The sequence below is a fragment of the Solea solea genome, chromosome 20 (genome assembly GCF_958295425.1).
Source record: "Solea solea chromosome 20, fSolSol10.1, whole genome shotgun sequence".
NCBI lineage: Eukaryota > Metazoa > Chordata > Actinopteri > Pleuronectiformes > Soleidae > Solea > Solea solea.
Genome location: NC_081153.1, coordinates 2,611,203 through 2,627,319, shown reverse-complemented (window position 1 = coordinate 2,627,319; position 16,117 = coordinate 2,611,203). Strand labels below are relative to the sequence as shown.

Genomic DNA, 16,117 nt, shown 5'->3' with positions numbered 1-16,117 from the left:
TCTCATAATTTTGACTTTTTATCTCATAATATTGACTTTTTATTTCATAACTATGACTTTATCTCATAATTATCAATTTTTATCTCATCATTTTGACTGTATCTCATAATTATAACTTTTTATCTCATAATTATGACCTTCTATCTCATTATCTCATTATTTTGACTTACTTTGAGGATATTTTAATTATCAAGGCTAAGTTTAACCTCTTTTTTTTTTTCTGGCAGAAATGGGCTTCCATAAATATGTCTTTTCCCCGTAGAAGAAATCGACTGGACATTAAGATTAGAGAAATACATTAAGTTTATCTCTGTGAATGTGAAGAATGACATTGTATCAAGCCAAGTTACTGGGTATTGATGAGTAAAATCAGCACAGGCTGTTTGATACAATGTTTCTACACAGCTGCCGGTGCAACTTAATCTGTCGGCCTCTCTCTATCTCTATTCTTTAAACCTTGAACTGCGTGGTTGATCACTTTAAAATGTCGTAGTTTAGTTCTAGGAAAGTGCAGTTACAGTAGATATATATTTCTTTCTGAGGGGTCAAATTTGGTGAACTTGTGTCCCTTGTAAATTGAACATTATCAAAGTGGAAAAAAAAGTTAAGTCATACATACATACTGTATACATATTGTATTGCTGTTCCCTCCTCTCTCTTTTTTTGTATAAATAATAGTTCTCTCTAGTGTTAAAGGGCTTATAAAAGCATGGTGTGCAAACTGTGGATATTGTCAGCTGTTTTATTCTGAAAAGCCTGTGTAGTTGTGTTCATGATTTTTGCCCATAAAACATCCACTTTAATACGTCTATAAATAGCTGCTCATGCATTGTGTGCACACACATCACCAGAGCTGCAAAACAGTCTTGATTTTTGTGATTTTTTTCTCTAAATAAGTCATTTTGATGTCATTTTGATTGATGAATTTTTGAATTTTTTTTCCTCCTGACTGTGTAGGCGTCGCAATCAATTTTCAGATAATAAATCACATTGCTGGTGAATTGGTAATCATTTCCATTATCTCGGGAGATTTGTTCAGCTATATTGATTCTGAGCTTATGTAAGCCCTTTAATATTTTTTTCCCTCTTTGTTGATGCTGAATAAACATTTTCAAAGAAAAACATTTCTGTGTTTGAGGAATAATTATGGATACCGATAAAAAGACTCATAATTTAAACTAACCCACCTAAATGAACATGCTTGGAATACCTCGTTAAATACAAATGGTATCATTTTTACTACATTGTGCATATATATATATATATATACATACACATACATGAATAGCAAGATTACCAAAAAATACTTACAAACATACGGCAAGTGGCTGTTTGTGACCTTGCGTATGACCTTGGTAATCTGATAAGAATGGTTTACCATTTGTATTTGAGCTCAATGCGATGCATTTTCTGGCAAATCTCTGTCTCTCTCGCTCACGACGGAGAGTTAGAGGGATTTAGCGATAGCGGCATCGCCACTCCTGAAACTCTAGCCGCTCTGTTTGCCCGTGCACTTTAACGTGAGGCAGAATGCCGATCACGTCGAGCGTTGTCGGTAAACACACATTAACTTTCCTGAGTGTTTACCCCCCCCGACAGACGCCAAAAAGCCTCCTCGACCTCCTCCTCGTTCGGTTCAGTGCGAGTAGGAAGTGGGTTGGGGAGGGTTCTCTCTCTCTCTCTCTCTCTGTCTCCCTCTCTCTGTCTTCTTGGTTCTGCTCTCCTCCGATCACGTGAGCCTCTCTCTCAGCCGCTTTAAGAGCCTCTCTGCCTTTGCCCCGTCCATTAAAGAGACTCTAAATGACCCCAAGCCGACCTCCACGGAGCGAGCTGTTTAAAAAGACCTCCGTCCCACAAGGTAAACAACCTGAGCCCGTTGAACCTCTCCCCTCTAACCTAAGTTGCTCATAAAACCTCTCTAAACTTTAATGTAACACATGTTTTCCTTTCATCTGTTAAATCGATAATCTAGACCACAAAGCTAGGAATAATTAGTCTGTATAAAACATGATAAACAGCAGTAACATTTCAACTCACTGTGTAGTAAAAATAACTTTGTTTATAAACATGTAAACTCTTGTTACAAATAATTGAACCATAAACAAATGATGTTCTTCTCATATGATAAGCTGTGTGACGTATTAATGAACCTGCACGGTCATAACATGTTTGTTTATATTCTTTTCAGGTCGATATCACAGCTAAACTGGGCCATGTGACCGAGGACCGCACTGGCGTAGAAGGTATGTTTGTCGTCTACATGATTATTCAGTTATTTACCTTAAAACAATAATTACATTATTACTAAAATGACTAAACAGTAAGACTTATGCATGATCATAGTCAAATAAAAGTCAGCAGCTTCTTTTTTTACAGTTATTAAAAATGTACGTTCTTGTGTATGGATCTACTGCAGTGGACAACACTGAATATGACTGAGATGATTTAGTGACAATATTGACAATATTCACAGTTTATAGGGGTTGAATGAGGGTGAAAGATGTATTTGAACACGGTGAATCTTCATGGTCTACAGGAAAAATACGGAATCATTAGGTCTCTGATGATGTGGCGTCGATAAACATGATAATGTACAGCAAGGGTGTCAAAACTACGGCTCTCTGTGAGATGTTGTGCGGCCCCCAGCTTTGGTTTTATAATGTATTATTTATGGCCAGGGACGGACTTGGACAAAGAAATTGCCCCTGGTCATCTTTCACCCCCACTAGCTCAGCTCAGCTGGTAAGGTATTGCACTTTCAAACCTGGGTTTCAAACCCACCCGTGATATGCACCCATCTCATATTATGTTATCTGACTCCAGATGTTTGAAAAAAAGTAAAAAATGATAATTGTGACAATGAAAATGACACCTTTATAAAACAGTTCATTTGTATGTAAATGCTGGGGTGTGCACTGTCATGTCAGCGTAGCATGATGTTGCACCCGGGGGGGGGGGGGGGGGGGGGGACGCACCATTAGCTAACTTTCTATGACTTCGGGAAAGTGTACATTTTTATCTATACAATTCCATATAAGCTGTTACACGAGGGCTGGGGGATAAAGTGTTATGTTAGGCCAAGGATTAACAACAATCTGACAAGAGGAATCCTCTCAGATGAAGGGGTCACCCTCACAGAGAAATTCTTAAAAAATCCCTCAGAGGGCACCAAATGAAATATGCTACAGAGGATGCAGCATTATCTTGACATATCAAATATTAATGCGACTTTGAGGCAACTTGAGGCCTCTCTTGACAGCTGTTTAAACGCAGGGAAAATATTTCTCTGGTGCTCCTTCAAAATCGCCTCTAGTTTGGAGTTAGTCGACCTTCAGCTCTCCTGCTATTACCCTCCCACAATCACCTCAAGGGGATCCGCGTCCCGCCGGACTCTGTCTCGCTGTGCACCTCTGCAATTAGTGTGCGAGAGCACTCGGTGTCATCTGAACCGCTGTTGAGCCCTCGCTGCTGCTGCTGCTGCTGCTGCTGCTGCTGCTGCTGCGTGAAAATGACACCCTGCACTTGTATTAAGCAGAGACGCTGTAATGCCTGATTGCATTATTTAAAAAAAGAGGAAGTGCGGCCTACAGAGTGTGACAGAGGACACTTTTCTCCTTTGTTTCAGTAGAAGCTCATGCCCTTCTCTCTCTCCCTCTCTCTGTGTGTCTCTGTAGGCTCGATGAACGACACCCCCCCCCTAAGATCTCCCTCCAAACATTCAAGCGCGAACAACGTCAAAGTGAATCCACAAAAAAAAAGGCCCATCATCCATTTTCACATGAGACTTTGAGGTTCTGCCTGTTTCAGACTGAAGTGAACCCTGCTGCGTTTGAGCGATACATATATCACAATATACATCTTCAATCTTTTCTCCTGAAGAAATGGCCGGAAAGAGGAAAAGCACACGAGGCAAATGGAGTTCCTCGTCCTCTGGGAGGGTCTGTCGGAGAACATTTATTTGAAATGCCTCTATATACATTTTCCACACACACACACACAGGAGAGTGTGTGTCTTTCTTCAGACTACCTCTTATATTAGACATTAACTGTAGCCTGTAATGGAAGAGGAGTGAATAAATGATGAAATATGGTAAAGGTAGTGACACATTAACCGTTATGGAATCCACTTCAGTTCCTGAATGTGCCTTATTGTTGCATTGTAATGACAGGTTTGAATGTTTCGGAGTTCAAACACAAGCTGTTTATTCTTCTTTCCTTTGATGCTGCCGGAGATCACCGCGCGGCCACCGACACAGAAGCTTATTCCAGATGTATCGCTTAATCAGAAACGACTTCAGTGGATATTACAATTCCAAAATAGCTTTCCCTATCGGATAGAGAGCTTCCCGTGTCGGATAGGCCGAGCCGCGTATCCCCCACCGCCACATGTCCTTAGTGGCAGACAATGGTTTTCCATTAGAGGGGAGTGATTCTCTCTGGAGCCTCAGGCCAAGCCTCAGACAATAACATGGCAGCCCCGGAGCTCGCCGAGTTGACTCTCATCGCCCTCGGGGGCTGATTCTCCCTCTGAAGTGGCTTATAACGACAGGCTTATCTGAGCCACGCTTGTCCGACTTAATAAAGCAAGAGCGGCTTATTTGATTAAGCATGCATACAAAGGGAGCATGTAGTAGTTGTCTGTCACCACGAGACAACTCCATTTCAACACTCGACTTCAGAGAGAGCGCGAGGGACTTTACGTTTAACCAGGAACAAAATAATAAGAAATAACGTTACATTCAGTTCAAAGTCGGGCTGTCAATCTTCCTCTATAATCAAATTCCAGTTCCATTCCTTATTATTTTTAATATTTGAATTATATTCAAGTTTTTAATTAAAATCTGAATACATTTAACAAGCAGGGACACTGGCGGCCGCAGGTGCCTCGCGACGGCGTTAATAGAATTAGCCGCGTTGTCTGTGGTGATGTCGGACTCTGACTCACGCTCCACTCTCCCGAGTTTGTCGCCGATGCATGTGGCAACGTTTTCGGCCTATCTTTCAGCTCCCACTCCTCGGCTAAGATCCGTGTGCCGTGTGATGAAGTCTCTGGGAGATGTTCACCGGTCTCATGTCTTTGTAAATAAAGCGCACCAGTTTGTCTGTGACAGCATTCTGACCAGCAGCTGTGAACCCCGCGATGTGGAGGGAGGTAAAAACGCGTTATTCTTGCCTGCTCGGTGATCTCCGTGGGTGCTTTGTCTGAATGAACGTGAGATTGTTGTGATTCAGAAAACTTTATTGTTCCGTGACGGTCGTACGTGACCAAAGCATTCTGTTTTTCACACGAGGTATTAGAAAGAGGGCGGGGCTTCCATCGCCACGCTTTAACACGTGTATAAAAAATATAATTACAGCATTCGATTATCATTGATTTTTTTATTATTTGAATAACATTTGACTCCCACAATTCATTCCAACAGCCCTGGTCCCAAGCAGCTTCTTTCTTTCTTAGTTATTGTAACTGTAACATTAAAAACACATACGTTTTAACAACTTTGAATATTTCAAATGTGAAAAACTGCTTTAAAATATGGTGCAGTCTCCATGCATCAGTGAGATTAAGCATATTTTGGTCGACTCAATACATACAACCTCATATCATAACTGTTTTCTGTTTTTTTTTAAAGTGGATTTGTGTTTCTCTTCCTGAGTCATGCTCAGGATTGTTCTGTAATTAACAGGAGGGCTCTTAGTCTTAATACTGAGATTAAAACAGCTTCAGATTGTGTGTCCCCTCCTTAGTGGAGCACTCACATTGTGACGGATGGATTATTGCAGGACTGTGAGTGAACTATGGTGAATATTATAATAGCAATAACGCTGAAACCATTTTCCATCACCACTGTGACGCTGACCAACGGACATACAATAAAATACAAGCATGTGCCCACAGCAGGTGCACATATGGGGAACAACAACATGTGTACAGTGTCTGTCCGTCAATATGTCCCATACACTGTTATGTGTTCAACTCACTGACTCTGGAAGTACATACATGTCTGTGTTGCTGATAACCCCAAACAGTAATAAAGTCTGGTCAAAAATAAAAGTGAGAACGTGCGTGTGTGACGACGACGACGACAACGAATCCTCAAAGTCATTATGACGTCAACTGCCGTAAAACACCAAAGAAGAAGAAGAAGACGATGAAATCACAAAGCCAACTCCAGTGTGAATTTTGAGCTTCCTAACTTCACAACCGTCACCTGCAGCAACATTATTTACCTCCACACGTCCTTGAAATGAACGTTAGAGCTCAAACAAGTTTGTGTTGCAAAGGCTGTGCCTCAGTCTTCCAACCTTTTAAATATTGTATGTTCTCTTTCACTGCAGCCTCTCCCTCCCTCTCCCTCCCTCCTCAAAGGCAGTTGCTTCTCCGCCGTGTGTGTAATCTGAGAATAAAATGGGGCTGTGTGTCTTCACCAGTCAAATGATTTGATACAATTCCCATTGCACAGGGTTATATTTTTGTTTTTATCAATAAACGTAAAATAAGATCAAAGATAAAGTCAGATAAATATGAAATTAAAAGGTATCGGCACGAAACATAAACAATCGTTTTCTTTGCCGTCTTCAAAAGCTTCCCCGTGAGGACGGCATCCAAACGCTGTAGTACATGTGCCAGGACTGTAAGTGGCGCTGTAACGCATTACAGATGAAACAGAGGAAGGAAAGGGAAATAATGTCTTTTAACTCGGAGGTTGTGGGTTTGATTCCCGGCTCTGCTAGTCTACATGCCGATGGATAAATGTCAAAACTGTAGCAGCAGCTTTGAGTGGCCATCAAGAGTAGACATGCGCTAAAAAAATAATAAATACTAACCATTTATGGTTGGAGCTGTTTCTGTGTGAATATTTAGTGACTTTTAAAAAAAAAATTAAAAAATCAACTTGCGACAAATCCACCGACTTCCTGTCATAAACCTAAATTCTTTACGACAATGCACGTTTCTGCCGCACGAGATCCATCTAACTGTGTTTACTGCGGATTGAGAGTCGCACACACACAGAAGCACTGTGTGAGCGCAGCGCCCGCACACACACACAAACAGAGCGAGCTGTGGATGTTCAGTGCAGCTGATTGTGTGTGGAACAATCACTCATCTGTTTTGTTTATTCATCAAGTAAAAATATTTTTTCAGCTCCCGTGTGTGAAATCTCCAGAGACAAGACCTTGTGTCCTCGTGATATCTAGCGTCTTTTCAGACTGCTTTTTATTGACAGTAGTTGTTAAAGGTAAACTGTCAAACGTTCTCCAGAGAGAGAGGGAGCAGGTAGCGTATTCTCTGTCTACATGGAAACGCAAGGCCGGCGTTTTGAGGATGTTCCCACTCTGGGTGGCGTTTTCAAAAAATACTCTTTCATTGCCTACAAACAAAACAAGGATGCGTAATCACCTAAACTCCATTTTCAGTGTATGGAAAAGTTGTTTCCCAAAAACGAAACGAATGCTTCTGCAGTCAAAGCGTCAAAGTTTTTCAGACAACAATAAGTTTTCCTTTACCTTGTTACCCAGTGGAGGCGCGGTCGGACAGCAGGAGGCGTGGTCAACCCGTCAAATCTGACAGCTGATACGGCACGTCACCAATCTAACAGGAAGGCAGAAGACACAAGGTACAGGAAAACTTACTGAACCAAAACTTGTGTGCTGCCACTGTGTGCAGTTCTCTGTTGGTCCAACACGTTGCTTTTTCATATCTGTCCTTCAGGTGAGAACAGCAGAGCCTTATATTCCCCCACAGTAAACAATAAAGCCAGAGTAAGGATGAGGTTTCAGCACTTTTGTTGGTTCCTCCACTCCACTGGTCAGCCTGGTTAATAAAGGGTTGTGTCCTGATGATTTGATGATTACCCAGTCCCCAACTTTTTATTGTTTTCAACCTCGCTGCTGCTGCTGCTGCAGCGAGGTTGAAAACAATAAAAAGCAGGAGTAAATATTTCTGGTATAAATATTCTCTGTAAATCAGCGGCGCGAGCAGAGTCGGGAGATTAAAACAATTGTTTACTTTCAGTGTGTGTGTGTGTGTGTGTGTGTGTGTGTGTGTGTGTGTGTGTGTATATACTGTATATACACATACATACATACATATATGTGTGTGTGGCTATAAGCAATAAAATAAAAGCAGAGCAAGTGCTGAAAATGTGATAACAGAAATTACGCCATCGCAACTCACCATCGACAGTGTAAAACATTGTTTTCAGCCACTTCTCCTTAATGCAGCTCAGTAACACGGTAAATAACGAGGAAAAGAATCAATGTACTCCTGTGTGTGTGTGTGTGTGTGTGTGTGGAGGGGAAACGTCTGATTAAACGTAGCTGTGCTTTAACAACGCTGGACTGAGCGCTCACACTGTAAATTAGCCTCGGTCAAACAGGCAGAACAGCATTAGTGTAATGACACAGTGGAAGTGTAACGAGCTAAATGACTAACAAACAAACAACATACGCACAATAAATGAGTATATGTTGCTCACAGGAGGAGGAGGATAACACACACACACACACACACACACACACACACACTGTATATAACATTTTTCTGATTTCATAGACTGGAACATTTGAATTATGCTATTATCTCATTATCTGAGATCAGTGAAACAATATGAAACTCCTGTATCCAAGACATCATGTCCTATAATATAAAAAAAGATTCTGAACTAGGTCAGGTCAGATTGAGGGTGAAAACCAAACCCACCTCTTTGTTCTAACGGTCACATTTAGCTTACTAAAGACAAGCTTGTAGTTGACCTTGTATACACGTTTTTATATTTCATATTTTAAGGATAAAGCGGTAGAACATGTATGGATGACATGTTATGTTACTTGAATGGTCTCGTTATGCCACTCAGCACTATTATAAAGCACTTTATAGAAATAAAGTTTAATTACTTACTTGTAAGATCCAGGGTTCCTACAGCTTAAAGCAAATCAATTTAAGACTTCTTAAGATTTTAAGACTTTTTAAATGCCACTTTATTTATTTAAGACTAAATGTACTAATCTGTGTGATGTTACTGCACGAGGCATTTAATAAATTATTCTTTTTAAATAACTGTTATTATTTTGACTAAGCCAACTTCCTATGTGTTAACATTTTCAAGACTTATAAAAGAGGGATATTTGGTAATACTAATTAATCTATCATTTTTAGATTTATGAAGTCAATGCCTTTTAAGACTTAAGGATCCGTGGGAACCCTGAGGTTATTTAGTTTTGGATTTTTCCTTAGCTTTAGTTTTTATTTTGTTTTGACTTGTGTTTAAAATGATTTAGTTTTAATTAGTTTTTAGAGCAGGTTTGCTAGTTTTTATTTTTTGTAAATGCCTCACTTTTGTTTAGTTTTTATTAGTTTTACTTCTAGTTTTTTTTCTAATGTGCCAGTAGAGAATAAATAAATACACTTCATATGAACCCAAACGGATTACACATCAAATTAATTTACAAAGATGAAAACTAGGCCCAATTTTAGTCAGTTTTATAAAAACACACAATTCAGTTTCAGTCTGAATTGTGTTTTTTTTTTTTTTCTTTCAGTTAACGAAAATGTTATGTTTTTTTTTTCAATTTTAGTTTTCGTTAGTTTTCTCCTTAACGATAATTAGTTTGGTTCCTTGCCCTGAAGCATGAGTTCAGGTGACACCGAGTAGGTCAATGTAACCTGTTCACACGCACGTTCAAAGAGATACATGTGCAGCCAGTGTTAATCTGCTATAAAAGGTTTTCATCAGCATCATGTGAAGGTTAAACAGAGAGAGGATTTCTCAGTGTTCTCATGATGGGAACTCAAAACTGTGCTGCACAAACTGGATCAGTTATATTCCAGGCGTGTGCGGGTGGAATCCAGTGACCACACATCACAGGATCCAGGCATGAAGCTGAAGTTTCCTGTGAGATAGAAATGCAACTTCATCACAGAATAATAAGACAAAAAGTCTGATTTGACAAAGTGTCAAAGGCCAAAGAGAAAGGTGGGTTTTAAGGAGGGATTTAAAATCAGACAAGGACGAGGCCTGTCTTATGTGCAGAGGCAGATCATTCCAAAGTTTTGGAGCTGCGACAGCAAAGGCACGATCCCCTCTGAGCGTCCGCTCGGTTTTAGGATGATCAGCTGACCTGAAAGAGCGAGTGGGTGAATTATGTGTGTAGAAGCTCAGAGAGGTCGGGCAGGGCAAGGCCATTTAGGGATTTAAAAACAAATAAAATCATTTTAAAATGGATCCTGGAGTGTATGGGCAGCCAGTGGAGTGAGGCTAAAATTGGGGAAATGTAATCCAGCCGAGTGATGACAAATTTGTCTGGAAAAAATTGACTTTATTTTAAACCAGCTGCCTCAATTGTAAAAAGCTCGACTTAACAACGAACCTGATCTGGTTGATTAAATGTTAAAACGGGTTTGTTATAACCCGCTCTCTCACCCAATGTCACCGAGGATTATCTCTGCCTCTCCTGCAACAGTAATGCGTCTCTCATTGGGACCTTCCTAGCTAAATAAAACGTGTCTTTTTGTCTCAGCTGGCTGTAGAGGACGTGTTTCTGTCTGTGTGTGATTGACAGCAGCTGGAAGGCAGACGTCGTGCCGCTCTAACACCGCAGGGAATGTCACCTAAAAAAAGTAAGCACAGCTTTAGCTTCACCACATCAGCAGATAAGTGGTTATTGGTAGTATTAAGACGTGAGGATCACACCGGCGTCTAACTGCACCCAGCTGACATACACAGGTGCTACAACGTGCCGCTGCTTAGCAGCTCATTAGCAAACTGTAGTTTTCCTCTGTGAATGTTTGTTTTGACGACGAGAGCTCACGTTAGATCCACAGACACCAGCATTAAAAGTTAATGTGGGCTGTTTGTCTGTCTGCAGCAGGAGCTTTTTTGGCTGGTGCTTGTGTTACTGCTGAGTGCAAAAGGGTTTAAAATGACATAATATATGATTGGTAATACAGGAAAAACTTCATCTACAGAGGTACACACACACACACACACGTATATAACAGATGCAGATGAGGCTGTAAAAAATCTAAATGATGCAGTAAATCCCTCCCTGATGCCAACATTCTTCCACACGTTCCACTTGACAGTGTATTTGAACTGTGTACTCTACTCTAGCTTTATAATAAAAAACAAAGTCTGCAAACACTAGAGTTCAGGAAAGACGTGAGGGTGTCACTTTAGCAGAGTTCATGCAGAATTTTTAACCTCATTTTTTATCACTGAAATGAACTTGGGTTTCACAGCCATCTGCAGAGCTGAGACCCATCTTTAAGGCCCTGGTATACTTCTGCAAACTGAATTACCGATGCACCAGTAGGTGGCGTATTAAGCCCCGCTCACCAAGCAGAACAAACATTACACAAGAGAAGAAGAAGAAGTATCTGAGGTAGCTGAAGCATCGTTCTCTTCTTCTTCTGTCTTATTCCCTGCGTCCAGACTTGTACAGTCAAAGTCAGATACTACAGGACCCTGACGCACGACTGTACCAGGATCTTCATAAGGAGATCCAACCAGCTCATTTCTTTTTACTTATTAAAAACCTTTGATTAATGACTGCATGAATGCATTCACGTGACTGGCTCACAATGAAATTGGAAGCATTAACAAAAACAACAATTGCTACAAAGGCCCATTATGAAGGCCATGTGTTGAGAGACTTAGACGTGATCCCTCCGTACAAACACGGTGTCGGTGGTCAGTCAATTGTCCCCCATCACTGTGTCTGAGATTGTGGGGGCCATCCCCAAGGCAACACGTCTCAGTCAGCTTTGGCGTTACATCAGTGTTAGTGAGGTGATGAAATGGACCATGATCCTTTTCTTCAGTGCCCTTGAAATAAAAAGATACACAGACAGAGATAGATTCAAGATACCTTGAAGAGTGTCTGTCTGTCTGTCTGTCTCTTTTTTCTGTGCTGGATTTCATGCACTTTTCATTGTACTGACCTCTTTATTCCTGTCCTCTAACTTTCTCCCATTCACTTTTATTCTCTTTGTTATTTTAGGTCAGTGTGGTGATGCTGATTAGAAAAAGTCATCCCTGGGTGTTAGACCTCTCACTGTCAGTCAGTGTGAACTCACTGCACTTTTCTCAGCTTTGATTCAGAACTTTAAACACAGACACATCATTTTCAAAAGTCCCATTGTGTGCCATGCTCATTTACCTTGAATGTGAATAAAAACAACTACTACAGCACAGTATCACGCTGGAATTAATTGATATCCTCAAGAGCAACTAAGTGGGTAAAATGTATTTAATTTTGCACCACAGCCACACTCACTCAGACCAAAGGGCAATTAACCTTTGCATGTTTCTGCTAAATTGATGTTATCAAAATGATCTTGGGGCATTTTTAAAGCATTTCTCACCAAATCCCATCTTTTGTATCCTTGAGGTTTGACTCAGGACTCATAGATTTACTCGGTGGATTTTTTGAACATTTCGAAACATGAATTGTCTACATCTATTCCTTATACCTTGAGATAATGTATGTTATGATTTGGCCCATTAGAAATAAAATTGAATTGAAAATGTAATTCCTGCTGCCACACACTGGCAGGACTACTTTGTACAAATACACACATTTCTGCTCAAGTGGTTTCATTCATTTCTTATTAATCACCTTGCAACTATACTTTTTACCCTGTGAACACCTGGTTTGGAATCACCGTTTAAGGCCCTTCTGTTATCACTAATGACCAACCAATGACCAACCAACCAATGACCAACCAATGACCAACCAATGACTGACCAACCAATGACTGACCAACCAATGACCAACCAATGACCAACCAATGACTGACCAACCAATGACCAACCAATGACCAACCAATGACTGACCAACCAATGACTGACCAACCAATGACCAACCAATGACTGACCAACCAATGACCAACCAATGACCAACCAAAGTTCAGGCCAGCAACTATGGACAAATCATCGTGGTTTGAGGCCATTTGTGTTACTGAAGTATATGAACTTAGAAGAACACATTAACACAGCTAATGTTTAATCCTTAAATGTATTGATGACTGATATTAATAAGTAAACATGAGACAAGAAGGTCTTTTGGACACATGACAAGTCAGACCATGCGCTTAACAATAGGCATCCTGTATAGGACAGGAAGCTTGAGGGTCTGTCCTGGATATGGTTTGTTGGGAAATATAGAGGTCTCTTGTTTGACTAAATGGTGATATTGTCCAAACTTTATAGATCATGGGACAGTATGGTATATCCAGACCCGACTTGTTTTTCAAGTATGTTGCACCATGGAAACAGGAGAACGGCGGGTGTCGAAACATGTGATGCCTGCAATGAGAATGCTAGATACTCTATATGGTTAGTTTTTGCCTTTCTGGGGCAGAATTTTTCGGAGATTCGGAAGGAACACATTCTCCTGAGCTGCTGCAGCGGCTTGGTCTGGACGCCTAACCAAATAAAATCCCTTTGTTCGGTATGAGTCCTGTGTCAGTAAGGGTCTTTTTCTGCATCATCAAATCATCACCTATCATTCATAAGAAGAAGGAAGCCTAACAAAAACGACATTACATTTATTGACCTGAAGCTGTAAATGTAAAGCACATTCTGTACAAGAAAAGCAAATTGGAGCTTACTTTTGTGTGATATTAACTTGTGAAAAGGAAATAGGCATTGTGCATTGGTGTCGCAACAAAGAACCAAATCAGATAGCTGGATATGAGGTATCTCATTTTGTAAAACTAAATGTATAATCCCCACACGTACACAGTTACACAACTGTTAAAGTACAAATATGCAAAGGTGTTTACCAGTGTGTCGTCCATTACAGCTAAAGGTCATTTCACTTTCATCTTCAGCTCTTCTGTGTGTTTATATAAAGCAAACAAATGGTTTCTCTATCATATACAGACAAATGCATTCAGATCATACTTCAGGACATTAAACTGCACAACAGTTAGTTTTAATTAAACACTCAGAGCTGCAAAGAATGGACAGTCAGAGCTGCTTTGTGTTTCCTTTACCTTGACGATCATAAAAACGGCTGCAGACGGAGAAATCTAACGTGGCCGCCCATCCTGAAAGATCACTGGCATGTTATGGCGGGTCATATTTAGGGCAAACACAACGAGGTAATTTAGTGTGAGATTTAATTAAATGGCTCCGTTTTATGTGGCTGAGAGCTGCAGGAATGGTCAGGGTGGCTGTGTGTGTGTGTGTGTGTGTGTGGGAGAAGTGAGATGACATAAATCAGCAATAAAGAATTCAAACACCCACCTGCAAAAAAAAAAAAAAACCACCCTCTAGAAACAAGAGGCACTTTTTGACGTTAATTTGTCACACTGCTGCATGCACACACATCTACAGGGAGAATGATAGCAGGGGCCTCCTTCACTGTTCCACACCCAGCCCCATTTAATAAATCATTTGGGGAAAAAATATCACATCTCTGAGGAGCCTTAAACAAGAAATCCTCCAGCAGACTTCCAGCAGGGTCACGCTCACACAAAAACACAGTGAAATAAGCTTTTTTTTTTTTCTTTGTCTTTATCCAAGCAATTCTTCACAGGGAATGAAACTGGCTTCGACGAGTGATGCTCAGGGGTGCTCTGTGCTTTTGTTTTTACTGTCTTTGTTAAAAGACAACGTTGTCCTAATTTCAATTTAGCACTTTCTTCCCCATCAGCCATTTGTTGGACACTGGAGCAGCTTTTACGAGGAAAGGCGACTCTAACATTTACACACGTCTGATGTCCTATTCAGCATGTGGAGGATAAAGCGGTAGACAGGGAATGAATGAATGAATGAATGAATTTCGTTTCTCGCAGGACACACAACTGAATACTTTAATCGCAATGAGGTGATCTATCAGCATGAATAGAAAACTCATACACAACCACATTTCAAAAACTGGCATCGCAACACGAGCGTAAGGTTCTAAGAATGTTTACACTTTTAAAGAAGCTCATGTTTCCATTCAAGAACACCACAGGAAATGAGACAAGAGGGGGTCATCTTAGCTTTCCCTTTCAAAACCATCCTATTTTAGCGCTCTGCTGGCTGCCAATCACCATTCAGTCAAAAAAAAAACATATAAATAAATGAAAGACCAACTCACAAGGACATGCAAATGTGATTTTCTCACCTCTAAAAGAAGTCTTGAGTTCAAAATATACAGCTTAGAAGCACAGAAGACTGTCATGCCCCAAACAGAAAATAATGGAGAACCACTGGTCTATAACATCGCTATAGAGCCCTTGAGCAATGCACGTTAACCCCCTCAAAAATGACCACAAAGCCACGGATATAATAATAATCTGATGGAGAACGAGGTTCCTCACACAAATTCATGCCAGCAGCCGTTTCAGCCTGTCATTCGTGGCTCGGGCCCTAAACTAGTGGTGCACAGCTGTCCTTTGATGTTTGAACGGCAGGGCTATTGTCCATGACCTTCACCACTGACACGCATGTGTTATAGCACGCGGCTTTGCAGCTTCTCATTAAACTCTTCCTCTGTTTTTCCACAGCTGAGGATCCACCATGTCTCCTGAAACTGCTTCAAGTTTGGATTTTTTTCTGAAAATGCAATTATGTCCACGGGGGGAAGAAACAATCAACTTCTCTCAAATGTAATTAAATATGACAAAAAGAGCAAAATTACAGACGACATTAGTGCTCGGCGTGATTGACAAGGGCTGAACCCACGGAGAAGACGTTCCACAGAGGTTTACATCCACGTTGAATAGCTTCAGCTGCTCTGCCCCGGAATTTGATAGGAACACCATGACCGTACCCTCGATGGTTAATGAAGGCTTTGTCCTCCACACACACGCAGGATGTAGAGAAAATGGGCTTTGGAGTGGATCATATTTAATTCCCCTCCGTGTGTCAAACACAGAAAATTAACCAAGGGTGAGAAGATGTTCCAAAACATGAGTTTAAAGGCTCCGTCAGCAGGGAGAATTTCAACATCAATCTCTCTTCACAGGTCCCACTGACACCAGATAAATGCTGGTGTTCACTCAGGGTGGGAATCACAGGGTACCTCACGATACGATACAATCTCCACGATACCGATAATATCGCGATACATCACGATATCTGTGTAACTGAAGAAAACAAAACGTCCGTGAAAAGTTAAA

The 16,117-nt window shown here is 40.7% G+C and overlaps 1 protein-coding gene across 1 annotated transcript in view; it reads left to right on the top strand.

Moving 5' to 3' along the window:
* Positions 1 to 6,053, top strand: part of khdrbs3 (KH domain containing, RNA binding, signal transduction associated 3) — a 108,778-nt gene extending 102,725 nt beyond the window's left edge. Inside the window, exons 10-11 of the transcript XR_009234103.1 lie at positions 2,189 to 2,243; positions 3,675 to 6,053. The gene's annotated coding sequence lies outside the window, so the exon portion shown is untranslated. The remainder of the gene's footprint in view (positions 1 to 2,188; positions 2,244 to 3,674) is intronic.
* The last annotated feature ends 10,064 nt before the right edge of the window (positions 6,054 to 16,117 follow it).